Genomic DNA, 26747 nt, shown 5'->3' with positions numbered 1-26747 from the left:
ATCACTGGAATGGTGTTAAAGAAACCATAGAAGGTACATGACATTTTCAACAGTTTAAGAAAGAGCAAAGAACCCCGAGCACTTACATGCTTGTATCTTGTTAGCATCCCACCAGCATTAGCCTGTTTAACCTCTCTGGTGATGCTTTTGTGTTCCCATTCAGAATGGGGCCTTGCAGTGTCTGGGTTATAAGCTTGTTCACACTATTAATTAAGGGGAACTAAATAAAAGTGCAAGTGCATGTTGATCAAAGGCCATTTAAAAAATTTGGTGTTGATATCTTCAGTTATGGCAGAGAGGTTTGTGGGGTTGGGTTAGAGATCTAGAAATTGTTAAAAAACTGCAACAGTCTGTATCAGATTTGTGGCTTGTGAGACAACCCTCTCTGACTCCTCCAGTTTAAGGAGCTCCACATTTTTCAGAAATTTTGATTTTCTATCTACACACCAATATCAAAATAATAACAAATCATGGTCTTCATGCAGATCAAAGAAACAAAACCAGTTGTCAGCGCCTTATTCACTTCTGAATTGTTTATGTGGCATTTTTGGGGTTTTTTTAATACATCTAAAAATTCCCAGGGAATTTTAGGAGCATGTCTAAAAAACCTTCTGTCACACTGGTTCCATTGCCCAGTCACCCACCCATGTCACCAACACCGAGCATTTCACTGCAGTTTCCTGACTGTCTTTCAGATTGTTTCATCAAACTCTCAACATTTCAGGAACCAACAACAAAAAAAACAACTTGAGTCAGAGCCTGGAAGCTTCCATTAAATCTCCTCTTTGTGTTTAGAAACACTGGAAATCAGATTTGTAATGAGAATCTTCAGCCTTAACCCAATTTTGGCTTCTGTAATTGCAACTGTATTGTATAAATTAGTGCTGGACCATGTTGGCAATGCCCCAGTGAAAGGTCAAAAGCACTTTGGAAGCAATGGGTGGAAGCAGCTTTTCTCTCAGGAAGGGGAGCACACTGAGTATTGCTGCCAGCAGAGCCAAGGCTGGCATCCTCCTGCATCAGCCTGGATGCTGGAGCCAGAGGGGAAAACCTCAGTCTGACTAATGACTAAATAAACCAGGAAAATACACTTTTTTCCATAAAAATTATCAGAGTAACAAGGTAGTACAAACAAGTTGTAAATGTGGAGGTTTGTAGGTGGGACAAAAGGTCTTAAATGAGCATATAATTTTTCAAACTTTGTCCTTCACTTCCATTCCTGTGTAAACTTGGTCATTCCTGCCACCTTCTTCCCAATAAAAATTAACATTCACATCAGTCTTTTCCCTTCCTCTATTTCTTCCCTGACAGCTGTGCTGGGGTCTATCCACCCTTTTTAGATGGACTGTGTTGATATTAAAAATAAAATTTACATCCATTGGGGCTTAAATTCTAGGTGCAATTCCAGCTCCCTGAGAGGAAGGCCAGGGCTCTGGATGTGCACAGGACCACCCTGCACGGTAGAGACTTTGTGGCAGTAAAAGCCCATAATATTCTGTGTCTCACATCCTCACCATAAGTGACCACCTCAGAGCCCTCCTTGAGTCCCTGCAGCTGGGACACAAAGTGTGAATCTGTACACTGGCCCAGATCTCAGGTACCTCTCTGCCTGTGTCAGGAGAATGTCTCTGGGCCAAGGTTAGTTCTGTGGCTTTGTTTGCCTGTCTTCCCCTCCTAACTCCCTCTGAACGTCCAAAAGAAAGAGCACTTTATGTTTTCACTTGTTATCCATACTGCCATTCCTTTTTGTGATTCCTCTCCCACAATGATGTTGTGTGTCCTATTTTGTCCTTTCCCTGTTCCCCCTGCTCAAAGAACAGACTCGCAGAATGGTTTGGATTAGAAGGGACCTTAAAGATCATGTTTCCAACCCTGACCAGGGACACCTTCCACTGTCCCAGGCTGCTCCAAGCCCCAATGTCCAGCCTGGCCTTGGACACTGCCAGGGATCCAGGGGCAGCCCCAGCTGCTCTGGGCACCCTGTGCCAGGGCCTGCCCACCCTCCCAGGGAACAATTCCTGCCCAGTATCCCATCCAGCCCTGCCCTCTGGCACTGGGCAGCCATTCCCTGTGTCCTTTCACTCCAGCTGTTGTCCAAAGCCCCTCTCCAGCTCCCTTGCAGGCTCCCTTCAGGCACTGAAAGGCCACAGTTAAGTCTTCCTGGAGTCTTCCTCAGGCTGAACAATGCCAACTCTCTCAGCCTTTCCTCACAAGAGAAATTCCAGCCCTTGGATCATTACAAGCTGCTCCAAACCCAGCCCAACCCACTGCTCTGGTTCTGTGAGATGCCACCTGACCTGTGGGCCCCAGGATTGTCAGTCTTATTTATAATCTAGGTTTGCTCTCCAGTTCTGGTGCAGATAAGAAACTGCAGTGGTCCCTTGAAAAACTCTCTTTCAGAACCAGGGGATGCAGTAAACAATTAATGATGGTGCTAAATGAATTGCCATGCTCTGATAGAAGGCTTCTGTGAAAGTGTGTAAAGGTGAAGACAGCGAAAGTACATAAAGTGTGATCACATTTCTGAAACCACTCATTAATAATAAAAGGGGAGAAAGAAATGAAAGGGAATGTGAGAAAATGTTCTTTCTCTTTCAAGTCCCAGAAGTTCAGGCAGGGAGCCTGAAGTTAGAGAGACCCCACTTTTTTAGATTAAAAATTAGTTGTTTTTTTCTTTTAATTTTGCAAGCTCTGGCCTTCTAGAGCAATGACCCAAACATTACCTACAGTAACTGTCCTGAAAGGTCACATGAATGTTATAGCAAAGTTGATCTAGTCATTAGGAAAAGTTATTTCCATCTGGTTTCTCTTTCTCTTTTGATATGGGCATTTTACACTCTCTTTTTCTCTCTGGTATTCTGCATATTTTAAGCTAAAAATAATTTATATCCTATAATACTCTGCTGCAATAGCTTTGCTTCTGGATGCTCTTTTTTAACACTTTTAAAGGGGTATTCTGATTTCACAGTTAGAATACCCCCTACTCAATCCACTTGGCAAATAGATTAAAAACATTCTTATAAAAAATACAGGTATTAACCACAGCCAAAAAAGGGGCTGCCAGAGTGCCTGGGCACAGCTCCTTGTGGCAGGCTTGGCTCAGTTGTTCCCATTCCACAGCACAGCCCCTTAGTGGTGACTTCGAATGATGCCATGAAGATTTTTTGCCTTTTCTTTTATACCCCTTTTATACCTTTTTACAACTTCTGTATTCCTGCTGCTTTTTGCCTACATTCCTGGACTTGTTTGTTCAGCTAGGAGACTAAACATTTGAGAAGCTTTGTAGCCAGGGATCAGTGTGCCCCAGACCCCAAGGTCCTCTCCAGAACACATTCTGTAAACTAAGATAGAACCATCCAGGGGAAGGTTCCTTGGGGAGGGGGACTCATTCAAGCCTCTCATTGGGGAATTTTTGATACATCTGCTAATTAGTAACACCTATAATGTTATGCCAGATCTTTTGTGTGGTGTGCATTGCAGTGTGCATGGAGGTGCATTCGACCTGGATGTAGTGCACCTAAGGATCCTTAAAATAAATACCAAGGTAAAATCCCTTTTTCCTTTCTAACTGTATTGGACTCTTGATTTTAAGACCAGGAAAAGGCATCATGAAGAGCTTCCCAAACTTACTGCCACGGATGCCAGTGCCTTACCAGCCTGCAGCCAGTCAGGAGCTGCTGCATGGGCTGTGAAAGCTCACTGTTTCTGACAAGTCCTTCAGAGGGGACTGTGGCATAGAGCAGGACAGGAGAACTTTGTCAGCAGCCCTGACATACTGCATGGGCTGTGCTAAGTCAAAACCCTTTGTATTCCCACCTAGGAATTTAGTGAGGGAATGCCAGTGAGCGTTACAGTCATGTCATAAGTTATGCTCAGTAATTCCCTTGTGCAGCCAAGCTGTTAAGGTTAGACTACATATGCTTTCTTTAAAGCTTTATCTTAAGGCTTCTGGTTTGCTGCATAATCAGGCTGATTTTTAAGCTTATTTATGGCTTTCCTTTTGGCCTACGCCTGCTCTTAGGCTTTCAGTTTAAAGAAAACAATCCTGATGAGCAGCCCATTAGCATTAAACAGCTTTCCTAAAAGAATGGTTGTTAAATTATCACAATTTTGTTGTGATTAGCCCCTGAAAATAGCAAATATCTCTGGGCTAAGCAATTCTCTTTCCCGGTATGAGGAGTCATTGCCATCCCCTTCTGGATTATGCAGCCTGAGTGATCTTGGTCTGTCCTGAGGTGATGCTGTCATTCTTTCTTCCAAGGACATGGTTTCCTTCTCTTTGCGCAGTAGTGCCCTGCACAGTGAAGTGCTGAAATCTCCATTATCAGTTTCCACTGGAGGAGAGTTGTGTGCAAGGTTACAATACATCCTTCTGGGTTTTGAGCTCTCTGCTAGGAACAGTACTTTCCAGTGTTTCCTGGTTCAGCTGTTTTCCTGGGACAACTTCTGTGTTCCAGTGAAGATAAATATGCCAGACCTGTGCTGGTATCTGTCCAATTTTGGGGTTATAATATCAATGCTGGTACCACCAAAAGGGAATGGTTGTGTCAAATCTGACTTGTGGAAAAAAATTGTGGAGAATTGCTCTTATGTAGCTACTCTGTCCATACTCTTACATACTCTCACTCTACCATTTAATTCTGATGGTAAATGGGAAAGTTGCTCTTTAATTGCTTAATGCTGAGTCTCCACATTTCATTTTTTATGAGTCTGTCTTAGCTATCACAATCCCTTCTACGTGCAAGGAAACAGCAAAATGCCTCGGAACATAGAGAACTGTTGAATTTTTGATAGTATCCTGTACCTGCCCTGTTGTAGCAATAGGTTGTTAGAGGGGTTTTGTTTGGGCTCTATTTGGAGTTGTTTTGGGGAGTTTGGGTTTGGTTGGCTGGTTTTATTTTTTATTTTTATAAGGCTAAATTCTCTCTGAAAAAAACAAAACTGCCTTGCATAGTTGAGAGATATTTATAGTAAACACTCTATGGGTTGGCTTTAGCAAGCAAGAATTTCAGCCAGCTACTCTGTGTCTGTACTCATCCTTTGCTTGAGTCAAGGCACATGAATATTTTTCTCCACATGCCTTTTTGACTGTGATGAAATGTGATTCCATGACCTTGCATTATGTAAGAAAAGTCACCTGATCTCAGAAAGTCTCTGAGGGAACTGGTGAAGCTCTTGGTAGTGTTCATGGGTTTCTTAAGACAGCAGGGAGCGGAGGGTCTCTGGACACAGTGAGACAAGAAATGTGTTTATTCCTGCTTGGGGCAGGGGGTGTGCTTGAAAACCTGAAATTCAAAGGCAAATTTTTGTGAATAGAGAACTCCTCTGCAGGACGCCAGGGTGCCCCTCTGCAATCACTCTATTACTCAGTTTTCCTTAAAACCTGCTGAAAAGGAGGAATATTCAGCATGGAATGTCAGTGACAGGAGAAGCTGTTTCATCTCTCTGTTAGAAAAAGGACCAGTTGGCAAGTACATTGTAAGGTTCCCCTGCAATAGTCATTTTAATATTAATAAAGGTAGTCTACAAGTGCGCTTTCTAGCTCAGTCCTGCCAATTAGAGGAAGATCCTCCTACACTGTCTTTCTGTACTCTGCTTTTTTGCAGTGCTTTCACCTATGCCATCTGTGATGTTTGCATTTCTTGATGACCTTTTCAACAGTTTGTTGTTCTCATTCTTCTCTCCGTGTGAGAGAGATGGAATTCTCCAAGGAAAGCTACTTGAACATATGGCAAGGTACAATACTGTAGCATGTAAACTGACATTCATTACTGCTTCTCTGTACTGTTGACTTTATTTTTTTCTCTAGTTTTCTTTTTTTTGTTTGTTTGGAAGGTTTTATTATTAAAAATCATTCTAAACTGGAGAAAGAGCCCCAGTATGTGAAGTGTGAAGCAAGTTCATAGCACCTGAGGAGCTGGGCCAAGCTGTAGATGAAGTCTTCAGATATGAAAAAAGATGATTGTGCTCCAAAGACCTTAACCTGCTCTTTTTTTTCCTTACCAAATTCTGCCAAGCATGGGCATAAGGAACATATTTGAGTACAGGGTCAAAAGCATTTGTGAGTCAGTGGTTTCATAGCTGGGGCAATTAATGTCAAAAGTGAATGGAAAAAGTCACACCGTGGAAATTCTTCCAACAGTTAGAGAGTAAGGGTGTACATGTCAGGCAACTTCTCACAAGATAGGAGTGTTACAGTCAGGAAAAATTTCTCCATATCTTGAAGGTAATAAAAACTGTGGCTGGATGAGGTGTGCCACAGGTGTAGAGAGGGGACTGGAAGGTAGGCCTAGCATGGGTTAAACAATGGGGCTGTTTTTGCAGCTTGTATTTCCCGCTGACCTTTTCAACAGCTGCCTGCTTTTGTTCTTCTGGCCATATGAGAGAGTTAGAATTCTCCCAGGGAGGCTGCTTGAATGCCTGCCATATCCATCCATTTGTGTGAATTAAAAGGGTATTGTGTGGACATCATAAAAATGAGAGAAGAGATGGATGCTACTGAATTAAGCTGGAAAACAAGTGAAGCATTTTCCAGGAGTTTTGCTGTCAGAATGAAAAAGGAGTACTGGTGTAGCGGGTTCGGTTTGTAACCAGGAGGAAACACCAATTTAGTGTAGTGGTTTAGTCCAAAATACTTATTACTGTTTGTCTTCTGTGAGATAAGAATTAGGAGAAATGCAAAACAGGCACCAAACTGGAAAGGATATAAGGAAGTTTATTAACAGACCTAAAAGAAGACAAAAATCATACCACACCTTCAGAACTCTTCTTCTCCCCCCACCTCCCTCCCTTCTCCCAGTGACAATGTAAAAAGACAACCCTTCAGATGTTTAGTCTGTTACCACTTCCATAATAACCTTGTTCAGTCCATTTAGGAAGAGGAGTCTCTCTTGTCCGTGCTATGAAAACATTATCACAACGAGACAGCCGCCCGGGTTGGTTCTCTGCTCGCATGACTTGCAGCTTTTCCCACAACTGCTTTTGAGGGTCCACTTTTGAATTACTGGGGTACAATTTTAAGGTTGAGCCGTTCAGAAACAAAAGTTCTCTTCACCCACCTCTGGGAGCATTTCATCTCTAAGAACAGAGGCCCTCCTCCTTCCCTGGGAGCAAAGGGTCCTCCTCATCTTCATCTTTAGGACTATCTCTGGGAGCATCTCTAGGAACTGAGGTTTTCTCCTTTCCCATTTGGAGTAAAAGTCCTCATCGCTTCCATCTCTCCCTGTTCAAACTTCTCATCAAATTACAGCTGCTTCAGCATCTGCCTATCTCAGCGCAGGTGCTTTTGTTTACGAGTTGAACACTCCACCCCCCATATCTTCATGAAATTACAATGGGTACTCTGATATATCATAGCTTCACAACAGAATTTCAGCTTTAAGCATCTCCTCTTTCTCCTCCCGCAGGTTTTCAGTTCTTCACAGCACTAAAAGGGTTAATCTCACCTCGGCCTTGCAGCTGGAATGTCACTTATCACTGTTGGTCACATGATCTTTGCCGGAAAGTGGTGCAGCTTCAGCTGAATCTTGGCCGCACTGGAGAGGGGGAGTCGGGGGAGTGGGGCAGGGTTCCACGGGTGGAACAGGGCCCATCAGCTCCAGGATGGCCGTGGCCCGGCCCGGCCTGGCCCGAGCAGGGCCTGGGCTGGGCCCGCCAGACCCTGCACGGGGCCCGCAGCCACCTGTCCCAGCACCGGAAACGAGAGAGAGAGCCCTTCCTGGGGTGTGTCTATTCTTAAGTGTGGATCACAGAGGCGGTCATAACTTTAAGTGGTTTAAAGAATTGTCCATATTCAAACTGGCCAGCTGATAGGTTCTGTTAGGTCACAGAGGAAGCTGTAAGCACCACTTTGCAAGAACATCACTTCTGAGACTATGCTTTGCTAACCCATGACAACTGGATAATCTATAAATCTGCGGATGAGCAAATGACAAAACTTCATGACACTTTACATGTGTTAGAAGAAAGGTGAATGGACAGTAATCTGATTGATGGAAAGGAGAATAAAAAATCCCCAGGGCAGTGGAGAAAGAAAGCAAAGGAATGGTTTTTGTTTTGTTGGAAAGGAAGTAATCTGACATTTGACTAAAGATGGGAAGGTAAAGGAGCTCTTGGTGGATCGTAAGTAGAGATGTGGAATCAGGTGTGGGAGGATTAACCAGAAAATGTCAAACAGCAGAGAGATGGTTGATGGGTGAAGTCAGTTTTGAGAAAGAAGCAAGAGGAAAATACTTGAGAAGAGATGAGGAAGAGATTAAAAAACAAAGCAAAACAAGAAAAACACTAATATTGCTGCTTAAAATAGCTAGAGAGGATGTTATTATTTACAGCTTACAGCTTCTGCAAGGTCAAGAAAAATCCACAGATGCAGTTTAGTGAGGGTTTCAATCAAGACAGTCCATATTAGCAAGGATATTTATGTTAACACATAAACTGTAATTGATACTTGCAAATTTAGAGCCCAAATTTTAGTTACTGAAAGTCTGTGCAAGAGGAAAACAACCTCATTGTTTTTCACAATGTCTTCCTCTGTAATACATTTATTTCACACATCTCACCATTCCAAGAAATGACCAGGCTGACGGTGGTGCTCTGAGGTTTGCTGTTTAACCCACACGAGTTGTCAGACAGTTCCACGGTGACGGAACACGTGTCCCTCTGCCTGCCCTCAGAAGCTGCAGATCACACTGGGAACCCTCCACCAGTGTCCAGCTCCAGATTTGGTGATGTCACTGCTGTCCTTAGGAAGGACAGAGAGGAATCTGGAGGGTGAGATGTGGGCTGCTGATGATCCAGAACCGCAGAAAGCTCCCTCAATTTTTTTCAGGTGAGATGCTGCACCGTTGGTTTACATGAACAAGAGAGGATCCCACTGACAAAGTTGTGGCAAAAAGGCCAGCTGAGCGTTGCAGTTCCGGATAATTCACTCCTCATGAGCATACTTGGGTTTCTGCCTGTGTTTATTGTGCAGGAACCCATCTTTAGGCTCTAATCTTTGCAAGTCCTTTTTCCTTCTTGCATTCAAACATGGCACATTTTTAATCAAGTACTGTGAATAGCATATCAAAGGAAGTGGTTGACCTTCGGATCAATGCAGCCGATAACCTCATCCATTTATTACATTTGAACAAAATCATGCTTCCATCAACTTTGATAAAGAACAAAAACAAAAATATCTGGAAAAATCTCTAACACGTTTCAGATGTTTTGCTCCTGTTGGTTTCAGCAGTGCTGCTTCAGAGCCCTTCTGTAATACCAAATTCCAAATATTCCAGCGAGCGGGGAGCGTGTGCCCGAGGAAAGCACGCACAAAACCAATTCTCTTATTCTGTGTTTACTTACTCTGCAGAGTTGTCTCAAAGCACAAACTACCATCTGCAAAAACAAGATTGCTTCCCTCTGGACCCAACTTGCATAAATATTTCAGTGGATAGATACATAAATTTAAAAAAAAAAAGACGTAGTAAATTGAAAGGAAGAAAAAAACCAAATCTGAGATGGGCTGATTTGTAAACAATAAATATTACATCGTCTTTACACAATAAAGTTCCATAAAGGACATCAGATGATCAAAGTTATGAGAAAGGCTTACTAGATATAGAAAAGGATGGCTCTCAGGGTCCTAAACTACTTGTAATTCAAGTATTCATTTCACTTGGTGGTAGCCTTTTAATAGCCAGCTGCTTGGCATTGGCTGTTTGATACTTTATTATTTCTTTATTTTCTGTTATCTCAGTCATAATCATCCCCAAGTAATTATTGAACTCAGAAAGAATCTGCACAGAGCACTGCTAATGTCCTGTGGTTTCTTTGCCCATCTGAGTTGTCATATGGTGCTCTTTCCAAAACCACATTTGTAGAGCGTAGCCTTGGAACTGTTTAATTTTCTGGAGAAGCGTTTATTATTAAACACTAGACTGTTATCAAAACAATTCAATATGCATGACCTAGATCTATTTGTGGTTAAATAGTAAGGTCTGGAGGTTAATAAAAAGGACTGCAGCAAGCTGCTCATAAGATAATTCAAGAAACTTATGAAGGATTATAGAACTCCAGCCATTTTCCCGTTGGGCTTAAGATAAAATAAATATAAAAGGAAGATGATAGTTCTATATTACTATTTCCTTAACAATATTGAGAAATCCCATTGTTTCAAAGGTTAGATGAGACAAAGAGGAACTACGGGCAGTCAGTAAAAAGCTGAGTTTTTTCCTAAATTTAGAAAAATGGGGTTTTCCTCCCTCTTCAAGTAATTCTTCATTTTATTTATTTTTGAGTTGGTTTTTTTCCCACTGTCTTTAGCCTTGTGAGTGTGAATTGCTAGAGTGGGAAGGAGAAGAGACCTAAATCAGCTTCCAGTTCAGCATTTAAGCAAGCACCGTCACTTCTCAAGTGCTGCTGAGTGTCACAGCAAGACAGGGAAGGGAAGTGGCACTAAATGACTCCTGAAAAGTCAGTAGGCTTATTAAGTCTTACTTAAAAAGTTGATTGGGGAGCTAATTTAGAGCTCCCCTGTCCTGCCTTTTAAGTATGATGAAAACCCTTAAAACACTCTCAGTGGTGCTAACAGATTCAGAGTGGCATTGAGTGTGGACATGGAGTGGGAACAGGGAAACACAAAGTTAGAAGGACTGGGTACCTTTAGAGTCCATGCCTGTGCATTTTTCCTAGAGGGCAAGGGGGAGATGAAGGACATTTTCCTGTCTGCTGCTTGCAGTACTATTTTTCACTGCCCAGTGGGCCAGTGTCCTGCCATCAGAACCCTCTTTGTCAGTGGATGGAAGCCTAATGTGGGACTAAATGCCATGCACACCCATCCCGACTTCCTAAGCAGCAAAAACGGATGGGGGGAGTAAATAACAAACCCTGATGCTCCTCGGGGGTTTTACTGGTGTTAATGGCATTTCCTTATTGTTCATGTGGACATGGTGGCATCACATAGTCAACCAAGCACTGAAAAGGTGGCATTGGAAACTGTTGTTCATGCTCTAAATTGCTTCTCAGCTGAGCCTTTAAAACTGAATGTCATTTCATAGCAAACTGCCTGCCCTTTTAATGGAAATGTCAATCCTTTAGAAAGTTCTTGTTTAGGGGAACCATGTGCTACACAATACTCCTAATAAAGATCTTCTTCCTTTGTCTCTGCACTTGCCCTCTCTTTTATTTCCTCCCATGGAAATACCAGCCAGGACTCTTCAATTATGGAAAAAGCTTTTCATTTTAACAACTGTTTTGCAGGCATTCTTGCTAATGCGTTTTGTCCGCCTTTGTTTTCCAGCCTCCCATTTCTATTGTCATCTTTTAAAATGACAGGAAACTGAACTTTTTCATTAGGAAAGAGCTAAGACGAGGCAGTACAGTTCAGGCTGTGCCTGAAGAAAGAACAAAGGCTTGACTCCTTAATTTTAAGCTCACTACAGGTGAATATTCAACAAGATATTATTGTCTTGTGGCCATTAAACGTGTACCAACTGGAAATATTTTGAGAGAATGAATGCTTAATCTATGACATCAATGATGTGACCCACCAGAGTGTCTGAGAGTATTTCATTATCCACAGAGTGTGTACATGCTTATTTTTATCCTCTCCCAGCCAAGAGTCAAAACACATTATTAGTTTAAACTTCAGGGAAAGAAGATTAAAGTGGGGTTTTTTGTGTTCCAAGTGCAGCAAGCTGAACAGTACATATATGTGATGGCACCCCTTGACTTCCTAAAGAGACACAGGAATTGTGCATCCTATTGATTTTTCCAGGACCACGCCAACAGGACTGCTCCTGCTGGAGCTGACTGCACTCTCAGTTTCCTGCCTCATACTCTGATTATTCTGGAAATGGCAGGGTGTCTACCCACATCCAGTACATCCCTGGTCACTACTGAAACAGAAAACAATCCACAATAGGATATTTTCGAGCATTATTGCAATCACTATTCCCTATTATTAAACAACCTGTCAATTGTCCAAACTTATTTAGAAAGTATTTCCATCTCTGTCTTGCTTTTCTTGAGATGGAAAAAAAGCAACATTAAATTGCCGGTCCATGAGTCAATGAAATTTAACACTGCATATATATATATATATATATATAAATGTATATATGGAGATATACATGGATAATATTTAACAAGTGCATTGTTTTTAACTTCTTTTCTAACTAATGATAAGTCAAAGCTAAAGTGTGGTGTTGTGTGTGATATTTTTGTCCACTGTGGAATACCTTCATCTATAATTCTGAAATGTAGGCCACTGTAAACATGTATTGATAGCAAGTGTGCTAATGAATCTCTGGGGTACCAATAAGGGAGATACCAAGCTGTCCCCTGAGATCTCAAAACACACACCCTTCACAAATAAGCTTGTTATTAACACCACCACTGTGTTATCAGTCTTTCATCAGACCAAATTATGTGTTGAATTCACTTTCTGCGTATCATTCCTTTACTATTATTATTATTATCATCATCAGGAAGTTGAATTTAGTTAATTGCTCCAGTTATAGTGTACTCTAAATTTGCAATATTATTGAGCCTTCCCTAAAAGGGAGCCAAACAAATTTTATTATTAATGATAGGCTGAAATAGATAAAAGAAGCATTATTCCTTCTGTGTCCCTAGTTAAATGCTCTGCAAACTGTGCTGGGTACGCAAGACAATTCTCTAACGTTGCAAGAGTGGCTTCCAGCTGAGCCCAGTTTAGCATACACTCAGCACCTGCTGGTCACTCCCTTTGGGTGCTCTGCCGCTCTGCCGCCAGGGCACCGCACGGGGTTGGATGCAGCACTGCGGGGACAAACACCAGCGGGATGCTCTGCCAGGCGGGCACTCCGCTAATTGGTCAGTGTCCCCTGGTCTGACCACCCGTGGGCAGGCACAATAACATCATCCCGAAAGGAGGATGAAGCAAACCGCTCAGGCTTACCTTTGCTGGCTCTGTGGCTCAGGTTTGTGTGAATTAATGATGGGTTGTGGGCCCGAGGCTGTGGAGAGTTGTTTGAGCACTCTGTGCTGCTGCTGGTTCTGTCTTGGGCCCAGGCTCTGCCACTGCTCTAAGTGTTTCCATGTTGTTCCTTTCTGAAAGCACCACTGTGCTTTGGGCTCTGGCACAATCTGGGAGCAGTTGTTTTGTTATCAGAGCCTGGCAGGCTGTGCTAGTGTACTACAGAAGTGTAAGGACAATGTATAGGATGTTTCTCTCTACAAAGCCCCAGAATTCTTTTATTGTCCAGGCCTGGCTCATCTCTTCGTGTCCTTCAGCCCCTTCAGCAGCACTGATTGACGTCTTGTTAGTGCTCCACAGGTGAGTGACAGCAAAACCTGCTGTCCTGCCCTCATCATCCCTTTAAATATCTATGGCTCTGTGGGGAACAAAAGGAAAAAAAAAAAAAAAAACAAACCAAGAAGAAAAAGAGTGAGGGTCATCTAGATAGAGGCAGAAATGTAGGTAACAGTTTTAAGAGTGCTTAGGTGCGAGAGTGCGCACAGGGAGTGGCAGTGCCTGGCATACAAACCTGCCAGACTGATGGAACCTCAATGGGAAGGAACTTGGAAGAGGGCAGGAAGAGAAATAGAGACCCAAAGTCAAAGGGAGCAAAGTACAACTGTATAACTTAACCCTAGAACCTGAGCTACCACAAAGGATGGGTTACACTGCAAGAATTACTCTCCCTGGGAACTTTTTCATCCGGGTGATTTCTGAGAGTCCTGGGCTTAGCCTACTGCTATGGCTTGGAGAGAGCCAAAGCTGAGCACTGGGGTTGGAGTGAGACTGTAAAAGGATGTTGAGGGACAGTGGATTGCATAAAGGCTTCTCCTCTGACACTGTTTTCATCCTTTTCCACATCCTGACTTCCTGCTGTTGACTTCTTCACTGGAAGGCAGCTGTGGGAATTATCTGACAAAGACAGATCATCTAGTGCTAAAAATAAATGAGATAAAAGAACTGAAGATGCCAATATGAAACCAAGCCCATCCCCAAAAAAGATGCTTTATTATATTTCTTTATCTGTGCAATGGTGGCAGGGACACTTTCCTGCAGAGGTAGAAACAGGTAAATCCATGCAGGTTCTTTTTTCTGCTCACCTGATTATATGGAGTACATATTCAATTGAATATATAGAGGGACTAAGAGACTTGTGAAGCAATTGATTTTTTGTGTTCATTTAAACTGGAGGGCAGACAGAAGTGAGAAAGGACAGTAGAGCAATTGTCTTCCTAGAGGAACAATTTTCAAAGTTTGTAAATGATGTGGGAACAAATGTTGCATTAAAATTTTTTCAGCCTTTGTTGCAGATCCCATGAGCGTTAGCTAAATATTCACAGGGGAGGGTGAGAACCTCATAATATAAAGCCCATTTACAAAGAATGAAACAGTAAAAGCAATAGGTGTTTAATATTCAGCATATTCACCACAACTGGTTTATCACTGAATATCTGTTGCACAGGGAAGGGGCTGTGTGCAAGCTCTGAGCATGAGAGTACAATTGCTTCTTTCCCAAGGTGGATTAGGATCCTGTGGGTGACTGACTCCCAGCTCAGCACTGGTGTTTTTTAGAACATCCTCTGGTAGGTGGCCAAGGGAAAGTTTCTTGTTGAAATGACAGAAATTCTTTGACATTAAATGTTTTCTTAGAACATATGTTGAAATGTCTACCATTTCAGTGATGAGCTTCCTTTCTGGCACCTATCAATGTATGCTCATGGTAATCACAAGCAATATCTTGTCAACAGCCATCTACCATAAGTGATCCTAATCCACTTTGCAATCATTTTCAAAGCCTCTTCATTTTCGCTGAAAGGATTGTTTTGTTTCGAAGAATTCCTGCTAATGTGCAAAATTGCCCTTAGTTAAATCCATTGTAGGAGCTGAAAAGGGATACAAGTATAAACCTTCACAGCTGGAGCACAGAGCTCTGTGGCTGCAGCTCACACTTCTCATTTTTCACATGCAGCATATGCTGGGAGAGTGAAGAACAGATGCAACTCCTTTAATGGGGCAAATCACATGCATTTTGTTTTCATGATTCCACGTTTGGAGAGTGCACTCCCTCCTTACCTTTGTTCAGTATGGCTCTGGATACACGTGAGTAGATGTGGCAGAGTATTGACATGGCTGAGATTAAGCTTGGAAATGAAGGTTACACGGTCTTTCTGTGAGAAGCTCATTAAAACAGGCAATATGTGGTGTGCAGGTGGCAGCAGAAATGCAGCCTAGAGTGTTTTGACTGGGCTCAGGCTGCTGATGCAGAGGGAGGGCTTGGCATCTGAAGGTGCTCCCTGTTATTATCGACCAGGGCTGGAGGCCATGGCTTTACCTGCTGCTCTGGGCTCCTGCCAAACCCTGTCTGGCACCAGTAAAAGGGCTTTTCTCTGCTTCTTCTTCCACTGTCTCTGACTGTGTTGCTGGGGGAAGATAAAGGCAGTCCTGTCACACTCTGTGCAGAATTGTCCCAGTCTGGAGCTGAAATAAGCAGCTCTGCTGGATGTGACCCGCTATTTTCACCATCTTACATATGAAATACCCTCCAAGTATTCTGGCATGTGCCCACTTTCACTGAAATTATGTTCCTCCTTTGCTTTGTACATCTGGAGTGCTGGAGAATAAACAGATTTATTTTTTAAACATTGCTGCACTTCTTCCTGCAGCCTAGACACTGCCCAATATTTCCATTGGTGCACAGACAGAATATCAGCTTTTCCTAAACCTCTTTGAGATGTAGGGGAGCCAGGCAAGTCCATATTTTAAATTCACACTAATTGGGATTAACAGAAAAATAAATATTTGCACAATATGCATAGGGCAAATTCAGTGTCCCCTCACTGTGGGGCTGTGGGCTGGTTTTACTGTTGCTTCTAGAGACTCTTTTTAATAATAGCTGACAGTTGGATCTGATCCCAGCTTCCCTCTCCTAAATCAAGGTCTGTATTTTCCTATGGGGAAGGGGTAATGGATATGGATATGTTTACTAAAGCCACACGTGACCGATGCTACCTCCTGAGGAATTTGACAAAAACAAATAATTAGAATATTTTTTAGCCAGCTATTGGTCTAAACAATCACATTTTTCAGGAGTATTTTGGGTTTAGGTTTTATTTTGTTTTTGTTCTTGATTAGGAGCTGGTAACAGTGGAATACTTGAATACAAAAATATTTTCTTGGCAGAAGTCCAAGCACACATTTCTAAAAAGTTATATTTTCTCTCTCTCATTTTGTCTTCTTTGCCTTCCCTGTTATTGATGCACATAATAAAACACTAGGAAAAAAGACAAATCCACCCAAAAGGTCAAAATCAATGATCCTTTTACAGATGGCACCTTTGGGAATCCTGGGTACTTTACCATCAGCTTGTGTTTGAGACTGTTACTTGAATACTTGTTTTTTGATGACAAAAATCAATGACTTCTTTAAAGAAGGCACCCTTGGGGCTAGAGGGATGCAGACTTTGAAATGTTTACTAGTCTGTGCCTGTCTCTGAAAGACTAATAAACATATTTATAAGTTTATGAGCTCCTATTTAATTTTATGGATTGGAGGTGGGGTATGGTTTTGACAAGAATATTTAAGCTAATGTGCCCCAATGAGACACATTCTGTATCACTTTGCAAATTTACATAGAAATTCTGATCCAAAACCGATTGAAATCTACAGATATATTTACATGAGCTTTAAATTTATCCCTGTGAATAAGCTACTGAAGTTATTGGAATTATCTTGTTAATCAATTTGATCCAACAGCCAAATACTAAATCAATTTTCAAAACAAAAAGACAGAAAACCCACTTATATAAAGATAAGGAATCTATTTCTCTCAGCAAAGATTATTTCCTTCATTTTTTGTATACAAATATTTCTTTATTGTTACTCTGACCTACAGAAAGCATTTGTTTTTTAAAAAATGAGATACATTTTTTTTACCTTATTTCCTTGCTGCTAGTTTAGCATTGCATTTATTTCTGACACTATAATTTACTTTGACACCAGGGCAGAAATTCCTTGATTTTCCTGAATGAGTGGGACCTTAACAGGCTCTTGTAAATTAATGGAACTCTTGATCTGGGTACCCTGTGATGTGGAGTTGAGGCTTTGTGCTGGAGGCTGGACAATCAGTTTTCTCACCAGCTGTACAGATGCAGATTTTGCCAGGATTTTTTTGCCTTTTTTTCTTTTTTTTTTTCCCCAATCAAAGATTTAGAGTTGTTTTAGTCTTGTCTTTTGCAAGTTGGTTTCCAGGGAATGACCCACAGAAATTACCTTGGAAATAGACTGGCAGTGGATATAGCCTTGCAGTAATTAGAAAAACTAATTTATATTCCTTTTCCTTTGACTCTAGATCTAATCAGTAAATACAGTGATCTAAAATGTCAACCCTAACCAAACAAGTGCACTGAAAGCATAATAGTAGATAATGTCATTTATTAATTAAAACATAGCAACATGCATGGCATTAAAAGACTGGTTATATTAGACATTCCTGTCCATCACTTACTGATCTTAATTTAAATTTACTGATTTCAGCCCCATAAATCGGTATTATTATGGTATGTAGCATGTCATCCCATCCTTAAGGCAGCAAAGTTGCTTTGCTCTTGAGTACTGTGGGAAGAACTGCTGGATAATCTCTCCTGTGCCCCATGCTGAGACGGATTGAAGCTGGGAATTCTGTCATGGCTTAATCCCAGCCCACAGCTCAGCACCACAGAGCCACTCACACTCACACATGGTCCTGGTGTCATGGGGAGCATCAGGGCAGGTATAACAATTTAATAAATTACATAGAGTAAAATATGATTATGATAATAATGCTAAAAGGCAAAAGAGAGAGAGGAGTGAAACTCAATTAAAAACAAGTGATGCAGGATGGAATTGCTCACCACCCACTGACCAATGCCCAGCCCATCCCCCAGCAGTGACCAGCCCCTCCCCCCAGTCTCCCCCAGTTTATATACTGGGCATGATGTTCTGTGGTCTGGAATATCCCTGTGGCCAGTTTGGGTCAGCTGTCCTGGCTGTGCCTCTCCTGGATTTTGGGCCCCTCCTCACTGGCTGACAGTGGCAAACTTGAGACGTCCTTGATTTAGGTGAGCAACAACTAAAACATTCATGTGCCATCCACATTATCCTCCTACGGAATCCAAAACACAGCACTAGGAAGAAAATTAACTCTATTCCAGCTGAAACCAGGAGAAAGGCTCTGGAAAACTCAGCTGCAGGAGAGCTGGCTGGTGCATGGGATCCTGCTGCCTCTCTGCAGAGCTGTGCAACGTGAAGCAGTGCAGACACAACATCCCACACGGCTCTGCTGAGAACATTTTGTGCATCCATGCAGGGCAAGGACTGCTCTAGTGCTGTCTCTCACACTGCACTGACTCACAGTAGGATGACTTTTAGTGAACAGGCTCTTACTTCAGTCCATGAGCTAAATGGAATTTGTGCTTTCCTGATGAATGTCACACTGACATCATTCACACCTGTACCCAGTGCCACTGACCTTTCATTGTCTGCTATCCTTAACAGGCTCCTCAGTCTCATTTTGCTTCATTTTCCCAGATTTGCATTGAAAATGGTAAAGCTTTCTCCCTCAGATTTTGGTAATTTAAGGGATTTTTTTTCACTGTCAGACTTTCATGGTTTGGGGATCACTGTATGTAATTGTGGTGAGACTGAAAAAACCACTGCCAGAACTGAAGACCATCAGCTGCCTGCAGGATGGGACAAGCTGAAGGGTATCTGCCATAGTTGTACTGACTCTTGTTTGAGGATCTGACACTGGTCACAGTCAATAGGAGGGTGCTGGGCCCTGAGGAATTTCAGATCCTTCTGATGCTTAGTTGTGATGAGACCAGGCTGTTCACAGTGGCTCATGGTGACATGGACAGGGCACAGAAATGGAGCCAAGAACTCAGAACTGACACACAGAGGTATCTTTTCACCTGGCTGACAATTAAAAGTCACAACACAAGGCCTTGTCTTCACCCTTGGGAGTTTTCAGGACCTGAGTGAATTAAAGCCAGAGCAAGCTGATGAGATCTCAGCTGACCCTCCTGAGGTTGGTCTGCAAACCTCCTTAGAGCCCTTCTATCCCAAGTGTCCCTATGACTCCCAAGGATCCCCACACTGCACTATAAATCTGCATTGCTGTAACTGCTTATGAAGGCAGAATCCCAATATGAGTTCCCTTTAGTTATTTCCTGACATCTTCCATGACCAGACTTCTGTTTCGTTCTGCCACAGTTTTATAACTTTGTCAAGCCCCATGTGTTTGAGCTGATACTTGAGAAGGGTTTGTTAATTACTTGTACAGTTTTGGACACAGTAAAATGCCCCTTGTTCTTTGGCAGATTTGGTGGGTCTTAGCTTTAAGAATTTTGTAATTGAGGCAGTGTTATGTTATTTGGGTTTTTTTATAAATTTACTATACCAAAGGAAAATACTAATAGTGCTTGAACAGTTGGCATTCTGATGCTATTTCACTTTAAGAGGAACAATTGGTTGAACCTACTTAACGTTGGCAAGAGAGTCATGAATCCCAATAAGGCCATGAATACATTTATTATTAATTTTTTTCTCATTCATTTTTAATTTTCTGTCAGACAGAATCAAAGGCTGAATTGGTGACTTCAGTGTTTTTTACCTTGCTCTATTGGCTTCAGAAGTCCTTTAATAAGGCAATTATTTATTCTGGACATCACTGGGAAATCAAAGGTGAAGAAATCGGGGATATCTAAACCCTGTAGTGCATTAATTCAAACAGAACTCACACTGCTGGATAGAGTTCATGCCTCTGGTTCTTTAATGTTGCCCGGTTTGGTACCTGTTTCATTTTAAATTTAGCTGGAATGCGTAGAATGAAGAATGAAGGAAAACCACAAAAGGATTTAGCTTATAGAAGCAAGAATTACTGGAATCAGCAGGGGTTCATCTCTGGATTGAGGGTAGGCTGGTTCATTGTAGTGAGAGGAAGCAAGCAGAGGATCCTTGGGAAGGGTTTAATGTGTGCCCACAAGGCTTTCATTAGGAGTTGTGGTTTATAGTGGCTCTATGTGCCTGTTATCTCCTGAAAACAAGGAGTCGATCTGGCTTCTTCACAATTCCCCTCTCTAAGCCATGGTGCTTCACTGGAATCAGTGGAAAGCTTGCCTGCCTTTGACTGCATCAGGTTTTCGAGTGTGAAATGTTTATCTGCCTGTGGTACATAGCTCCCACTCCTGCAGGGAAAGCAAGGCACTGGGAGTGAGCTGGACCTGGCTGGGGAGGAGGAGTCTGTGCCAAGGCAGTCACAAGGCTGAGCTTGTCATTTAACAGAGCTTAGTTTTACCTGGACAGACTCCCAGGCCTAGGACCTGTGTGAACACTTCAGCTCCACGTGTTTTAGGTTTTGTACCTTACTGATGGTATTCCCCCACGAGCAGGAGGCAGTGTTTATTCCTTTTTTCAGAATAAATATAAAATACATCTGTTATTCACACTGCTTTGCTTTCAAGATGTTACTGCAGTCTCTTGCTGTTTTGTTTCTGCTCATTCCTCAGAATTTTGGCCTTCTGCGAAGCTGATGGAAGAAGAACTGAAAAGGGAGACAGTGTATTGAACCTGACAGTTAAAGGTTCAAACCTTCAACCTAGTGAGCACACATTCTAAAGAAACCAGTCATGGAATTTGCTTGTCTTGTATCCTGAATTCCTCCTTGACACTAAGCTGCCTTACTGCAGCATGATGTAGCTTAAATGTGATCTAGTATTGCACGCCGAGCAGGTAACACTCTGCTCTAAAGCTCCGTGTTGAGCAAAGCAACAGGAGGCTATTTGAAAACATTTAGCCATGTGCTCCTGAGGATAAAAAAAGCTCTGTTCCTCTCTGTCTAATCGTCCTGCTGATCACAATGCTATCTTACGGAAAAAGGAATATTGTACAAGTTGCCATAAAGTTTTATGAGCCAATTATTACAGATATAATTGTCCAAGGTTATAGAGGTCTATAGATGTCTTATTTTCCGTAGGCTGGTGCCCTTTTATGCTCCTCTTTTATAGTTAATGCAATGCCTCATTTAATAATTTAAAAATAATTTATTGGAGTTAAATTGCTTTTTTAGAAGGCATAATCTTATCATTCTCATTTTTATAAGAAACTCATTTTAATTTGTTTGCTGTGCCATTCTCAGATGAATTTAGGAATTTAATGGAGTGAAAATTGAAGGCTGATGGCATCAATGAAATTATTAATTTGGTAACCGAAAGATTTATTTGGTTGATTTAGATGGAATTTTCAATACCCAATTATCTTTGGACTCTATTAAAGAGTGAAGCCTAGCCAAATAACAGTTCTCACTCAAAGTTCCCCGGGATGAATTGAAAAGGACATCTTCATTATTGCTATTGATGTTAATGTGGAAATCACTTACTGTTAATAATCCTGAAGGACAGATAAAGGCTTATTTTTACCCTCAAGAAGCTAGGTTCCAAACCCTAAAAATGTTATCTTAGTGAATGAATATTACCTGCAGATAGCAGACTTAGCCATGCAGAATATTTTAACAGTTTACTTTTATCTCTACCAAGTCCCATTAGAATAATTTAGCAGAAGGAAAATATCTTTGTCATGCAAATAAGTTCAATTTTTTTAATAAAGGTGGAAATGTAACTATATAAAGAGTCTGTCTGCAAACCTAGATTTGAGCATACAAAAGAAATATTTATTTTCCATTATATTCCATAAGTTTTTGCTATTAAGGTTTTGAAGAACCCTTCCATAAAAACTACCCTTTTGCAGTTCATATTTTTAAATACTTATTTTCCCAATACCCTTTGCCAATATAAACATTTATATATTCCACATGTGTTGTTTCCTGAAGAGAAGCAAACACCAACCTGACAGCACACCCCAGTGAAAGGGTCACAGTCTTTTTCTGTTGTTTGAAACTGTCCTGGCTGACAAGGCTGTAATCTAGAGAAGCACATTTCTCTGTAGTTCTGCAGTTGATAAATGTAAATGTAGGAGAAGAAACTGAAAATGAAGCATTAATTGCTTTAAAGTTGGTGTCAAATGTTAAAGAGAATCTTAGTGATTTTGAAGTCAAAAAGGAACATATTCCCACATAGGCTAAAAATACAGTATGGATCTAATTGTACGACAGCTCAAGAGAGTCAAATCCTGATACCAAAACCCAGCCTGGATTGAAGTAATCACTGCCAATTCACAGACATATTTCACTGTTGTGGCACCTGGAAGATTCAAGGTGGATATTAACAATTCCTTGGCAGCATAAGAATGAAAAATTTCTTTGCTCCCAGTTTTTTTGACAGATGGAGGAAAGAAAGAAAGTCGATTCGTAGAAAAGTTGGGTTCCCAAAGTGCCAGAGGTTTACTGCTGGAGACTTCCACTTGTGATCCTTGGAGCATAAGCTCTCCCAGTCAGGTAATTACAATCATATATGTCAGGTATGTGATTCTGTTTATTCAGATCTGGGGTTCAAATGAGGAGAGATTTAATAGTTTAAACTAGGCTTGGAAATAATTAAATAACTCTTGCAAGAGGACATAAATATTAAAAAGACAAAGCCAATGAATCAGGGTCTCTGCACTGGCTTGCTTCAGATGTGGGGAGTGATCAGGTGTGGTAAACCAGCAGTGAACAAAGCTGCGCATGGGTTACCCACAGAGCCAGGCCAGAGCCTTCCACCCCAGCCTAAATTTTTTCCTTACTGACACCAGCCAAAAATGTTATCCTAAGATTCTGCTTCTCCCTCCAGAGCTCTTGTTTCCCCAAATCTCTTCATTCACTGTAGATCTTTTCCTGCTGTGCTCCAGGTTTGTTTTCCCACTGCAGTGAAGGTTGAACTACACCTGGGTGGGCCACAGCCCACTGGTATCCACAATCCTACCAGTGTCTGCAGACGTTGATTCCATCCTCACAGGCAGGCAGGGAATTCTCCAGGTGTGACCAGTGCACAGTAAGATCATGTCCACATTAACATTAACATTCACCCTCCTCTGTCCATGGCATCAGTAATGCCAACAAAAATGGTTGAAAGAAAGATATGTTTTAAAGTGGCCTAGGAGAGAGGAATCATATATACACGTTTAATTAAGCTTTCAGCGTTTGGCTGCTGGATCCCAGCTCAGAGAAGCACTTGGAATGAAAGCTGCATGTTTTGTTGCATCTCTCAGCTCTGCCTGAATTTAGAGGTTAGAGCTGAAGCCCTGCTGTAGACCCCATTCCCTTTCTGTGCTATATATAATTTGTACAGCTGGATACAGGTGAAATCCTCTGGTCAGGAGACCATCAGAGCACAACTAGCATGAAGGCTGAAACACTTTTTTATGCTGGCAGACAATATCTCTCAGATCAAAGAGGGCAATATTTCTAGAGTGAGAAGAAGAACGAGTGCTGTCTGCAGCATACCTGACCTCTGTATAAAAGCTTGCAGCTCCTTGGAGTTCCACTGTCAAGTATCAAAGGGAAAAACATGCACAGGACTTGATGAGTGAAATTAAAGGAAAAAAAATCTACCTTATGGTCACATGGCAGTCATGAAAGGAATTCACACAATATTCTCCTCCTAAATATCATATGAAATTTTGATGTATCCTCTAACTCTTGTAAGATTTTTAAATCTGTTCAGAGGTGAGTAGAGGGGGTACAATTCCCCTTCTTTTCTCCTTCCTCTCACCTTTACTAATTTAAATCAGTTTACAGAACCTTTTACACCACAGTTGAAAAGCTGCCTCCATTCTGTCATCAACAAAACACCACTTGCAATTATTTTTACTACTTTATACTGTGTACAAGGAAGAAAAATGCCTAGAACTGTATCCCAAACCAAAAATCAAGCTCAATTCATTTAATTATCAACAACAGAAAGTGATTCCTGCTTCTCAAAGAGCTCTGATATAAGCATAATTAGCTCATTTAACCTCAAAGAAATAATTAGCCAACAAGAGAGGACAAGAAAAAGAAGTGAAAATGCCACAGCAGTATATTTTCCCCTGTTTTCTAACAAAACTGATATCATATGGAAAGGAGGGCTGGATGATACTGACTTGCTGAGGTTTTTTACAAAATGAGGTGTTAAGGTACAAAAAAAAGCTCCTCGGCTCCATCTGAAGAGGAGCACATTCAGACACTTTTCAGTTCTGAGAGAACTTTCCCTGTGTTTTGGGGCTGATTCACATTTGTACATCTCACCCCCCCATTACCTGCCCAAACAATGTAAAAACTGCACCACACTGCAAGAGAGCCCCAAATCCCAGCAAAAATTCAAGAGATGTCAAATCCGTTGTCTAACCCTATGTATGACTGATAATTCTAGCAGAAACAATGAAAAACATTTAAATTTGAATTAGTTCCCACTAGCTCAGGCACTTTGATGCAAACAGGAAATAACTTGTTTATCTGGAAGCTGTCTCAGCATGGCTCTAGTGGGCCACTGCAGTGCCACTTCACAGAGGGTTCTTGAGGAGTTCTTGCTTCTCCCATGTTTCCTCTCACTCTTCAGAGTCCCTGGGTGCTGTGGTGCTGCTCATGTGAGATGTCAAAGATCCTTTCTGAGATTTAGAAACCCCTTCAAGCTGCAGTGCAGGGAGCATTTTGACTACCAGTCAAACCCTAGCTTCACCCTTAAGTCTCTTAACATTTCATCAGAACTGCTACAAATTAATTACTTAAAACTTTACAGTAACTAATCTGATCAACTAGGAGAACTTCTGAATCCCTCCAGTCTTTCTAGTAATTATATATTATTAAAAAAATGTTTTATAAACAGACAACAGAAAAGTATGACTAAACACAAAATGCACAAAAATTAGGGGCAAAACTTTTTCAGATGCTGCCACTGAAAAGATGGTGTTTCATATCAAAACAAGAATTTTTCTTGTGTCTATGGAAATGAGGTCAGTGGCTGGTTATTTTTGGCTGTAATGAGCATTCTAAAAGATTTTACTGTTGATTCTGGATGAGTGGTCTCCGACACCAGGTTTGGAGGGGTTTCAAATTAGTCTTTAGGTGTTAAGGCTGTTGCTGGCAGAGCTGGGAGCTCACAAAGGACAGACATGGGGTTTATCTGAGGAGCCACTAAAAGAGCTGAAGCCTGAGCAGCAAGTTTAGACAAGCAAGATGCTCTGTAGTCATAGTAAAAACAAGTTAATAATTAAAGTGCTGACAAAACCTTAGCTGCAGTATCGTGAACTTGGCTGTTGTAAAAACACCAGGATTAAGTGGAGGTGTGTGGGTAATAAAATTTTCAAAGAAACAAATTGTCTCTGAATGTATAATTATGGCTTTCTCAAGGATTTTAACCTGTGTTTGTATTTTACTCAAGCATCTAAAGGGCCATTGGCAGAATATTCTCAATGTTTCAGCTAAAGAGTCTTTCAAACAGCCCGAGGTTTTTTGTGTAGTACATACTAGTTTTACTATTCAGTGAATATCATTTTTACATGATGCAAACAATGTCAAAAATGAAAGGGAACAAATATTGAGAAGAGAGGGAAAACAGAGCTGCCATCCCGTGGAGCTGGTACAAGCCCACTGGTCCTTGTGGGAGTTGGCTCATTCTGGAGAAGTATTTTTACTCTGCATTTCTGCATAGGACAGGTGAAAAGGGAAAGAAGTGTATGAGGTTGGCTGGGTTTTTTTCAAAGCTAAACCCGATAGCATTTGGCATCACCCTTGCAAAACCTAACTCGTGTTGAATACACCTGTTTGCCTGTGCAAAACCCCACATTCACAAGTGCAAATTGGCTGAGCCTGACATCCCCACCAGCAGCACAAGCGTGAAGGGAAGCCTGCAAGTGTGAAATGGATGCTGGAAGCAGTTGCAGGGCTTTGTGTGTGCAATTAAAGGGAGACTGATAATGTACGTCACAATAGAGTAACTTTGGGTACATTGTATGTGCAATGAGGCTCACTTGAGGCTGTTTGCCTGTTGGGGACCAGATTTTTCATGCATTTAGGAATTTGGCACAATAGGAATGCTAGTGAGTTTTAGAGAAGCACTCAAGTATTGTTAATGTCTAACACACCACCTAGCTTTGGGTACCTAAATACCTTGGCAGCTTTGACCCTCAGACAGCTCATGTATAAAGGAACTTCGGTAGCTACCCTTACCTTAAGGCCTTTCTCATTTTTTATAAAGTTCTGACTGTCAGCTGTAACATTTTCATTAGCTAGGCAACAAAGAGGCTGCTCTATCAAAAGAACGAGCAAATGCTGCTTCTGCTTGAGAAGGGCATGTATTTCACAAGTGGCCAAGTGCTGGTGGCCTTTTTTTGTTGCTGCTGGCTGCTCTTAAGGCCGTGCTTGTGAAATGGCAGGGTGTGAGCATCATGTTTGTTTTGATCTTCTGTAGGAAAGAGGGGGAAGGGGGAAAGGGTGAAGGCAAGAACAGCCTATGAAGTGGCTCAATAAACCATCAGGAAAGGCATCTCTGATGAAGCAGCGCATCCCTCGAGGGAGTGTGCTGCAAAATGATGTTAACATTAGCATTTCAGTGCTTGTAAATTATACATTGAAACACAAGGCTCACCTACAAGAGATTTTCAAAGAACCATAAGGCAGCAGAATATCCTCTGTGGGGTTTTATGTGATTGGCCTAAGAGAACACAGTGGTCAATGAGTATTTTTGTACCACTTTAACACTGTTAGAGACGTGCATATCTCATGACATTGTTGGTGCTGCGTGTATCTTCTGGCCAAAATAGACAAATGCCACCAGTGGATGGGCACACAGTGACTGGTTTGGGAAAGGAAGGTCTTTTT

This window comes from Corvus hawaiiensis, chromosome 12 (assembly GCF_020740725.1).
Source record: "Corvus hawaiiensis isolate bCorHaw1 chromosome 12, bCorHaw1.pri.cur, whole genome shotgun sequence".
Classification (NCBI taxonomy): Eukaryota; Metazoa; Chordata; class Aves; order Passeriformes; family Corvidae; genus Corvus; species Corvus hawaiiensis.
The sequence above is the reverse complement of the archived record's forward strand: the minus strand, read 5'-3'. Positions refer to the sequence as shown.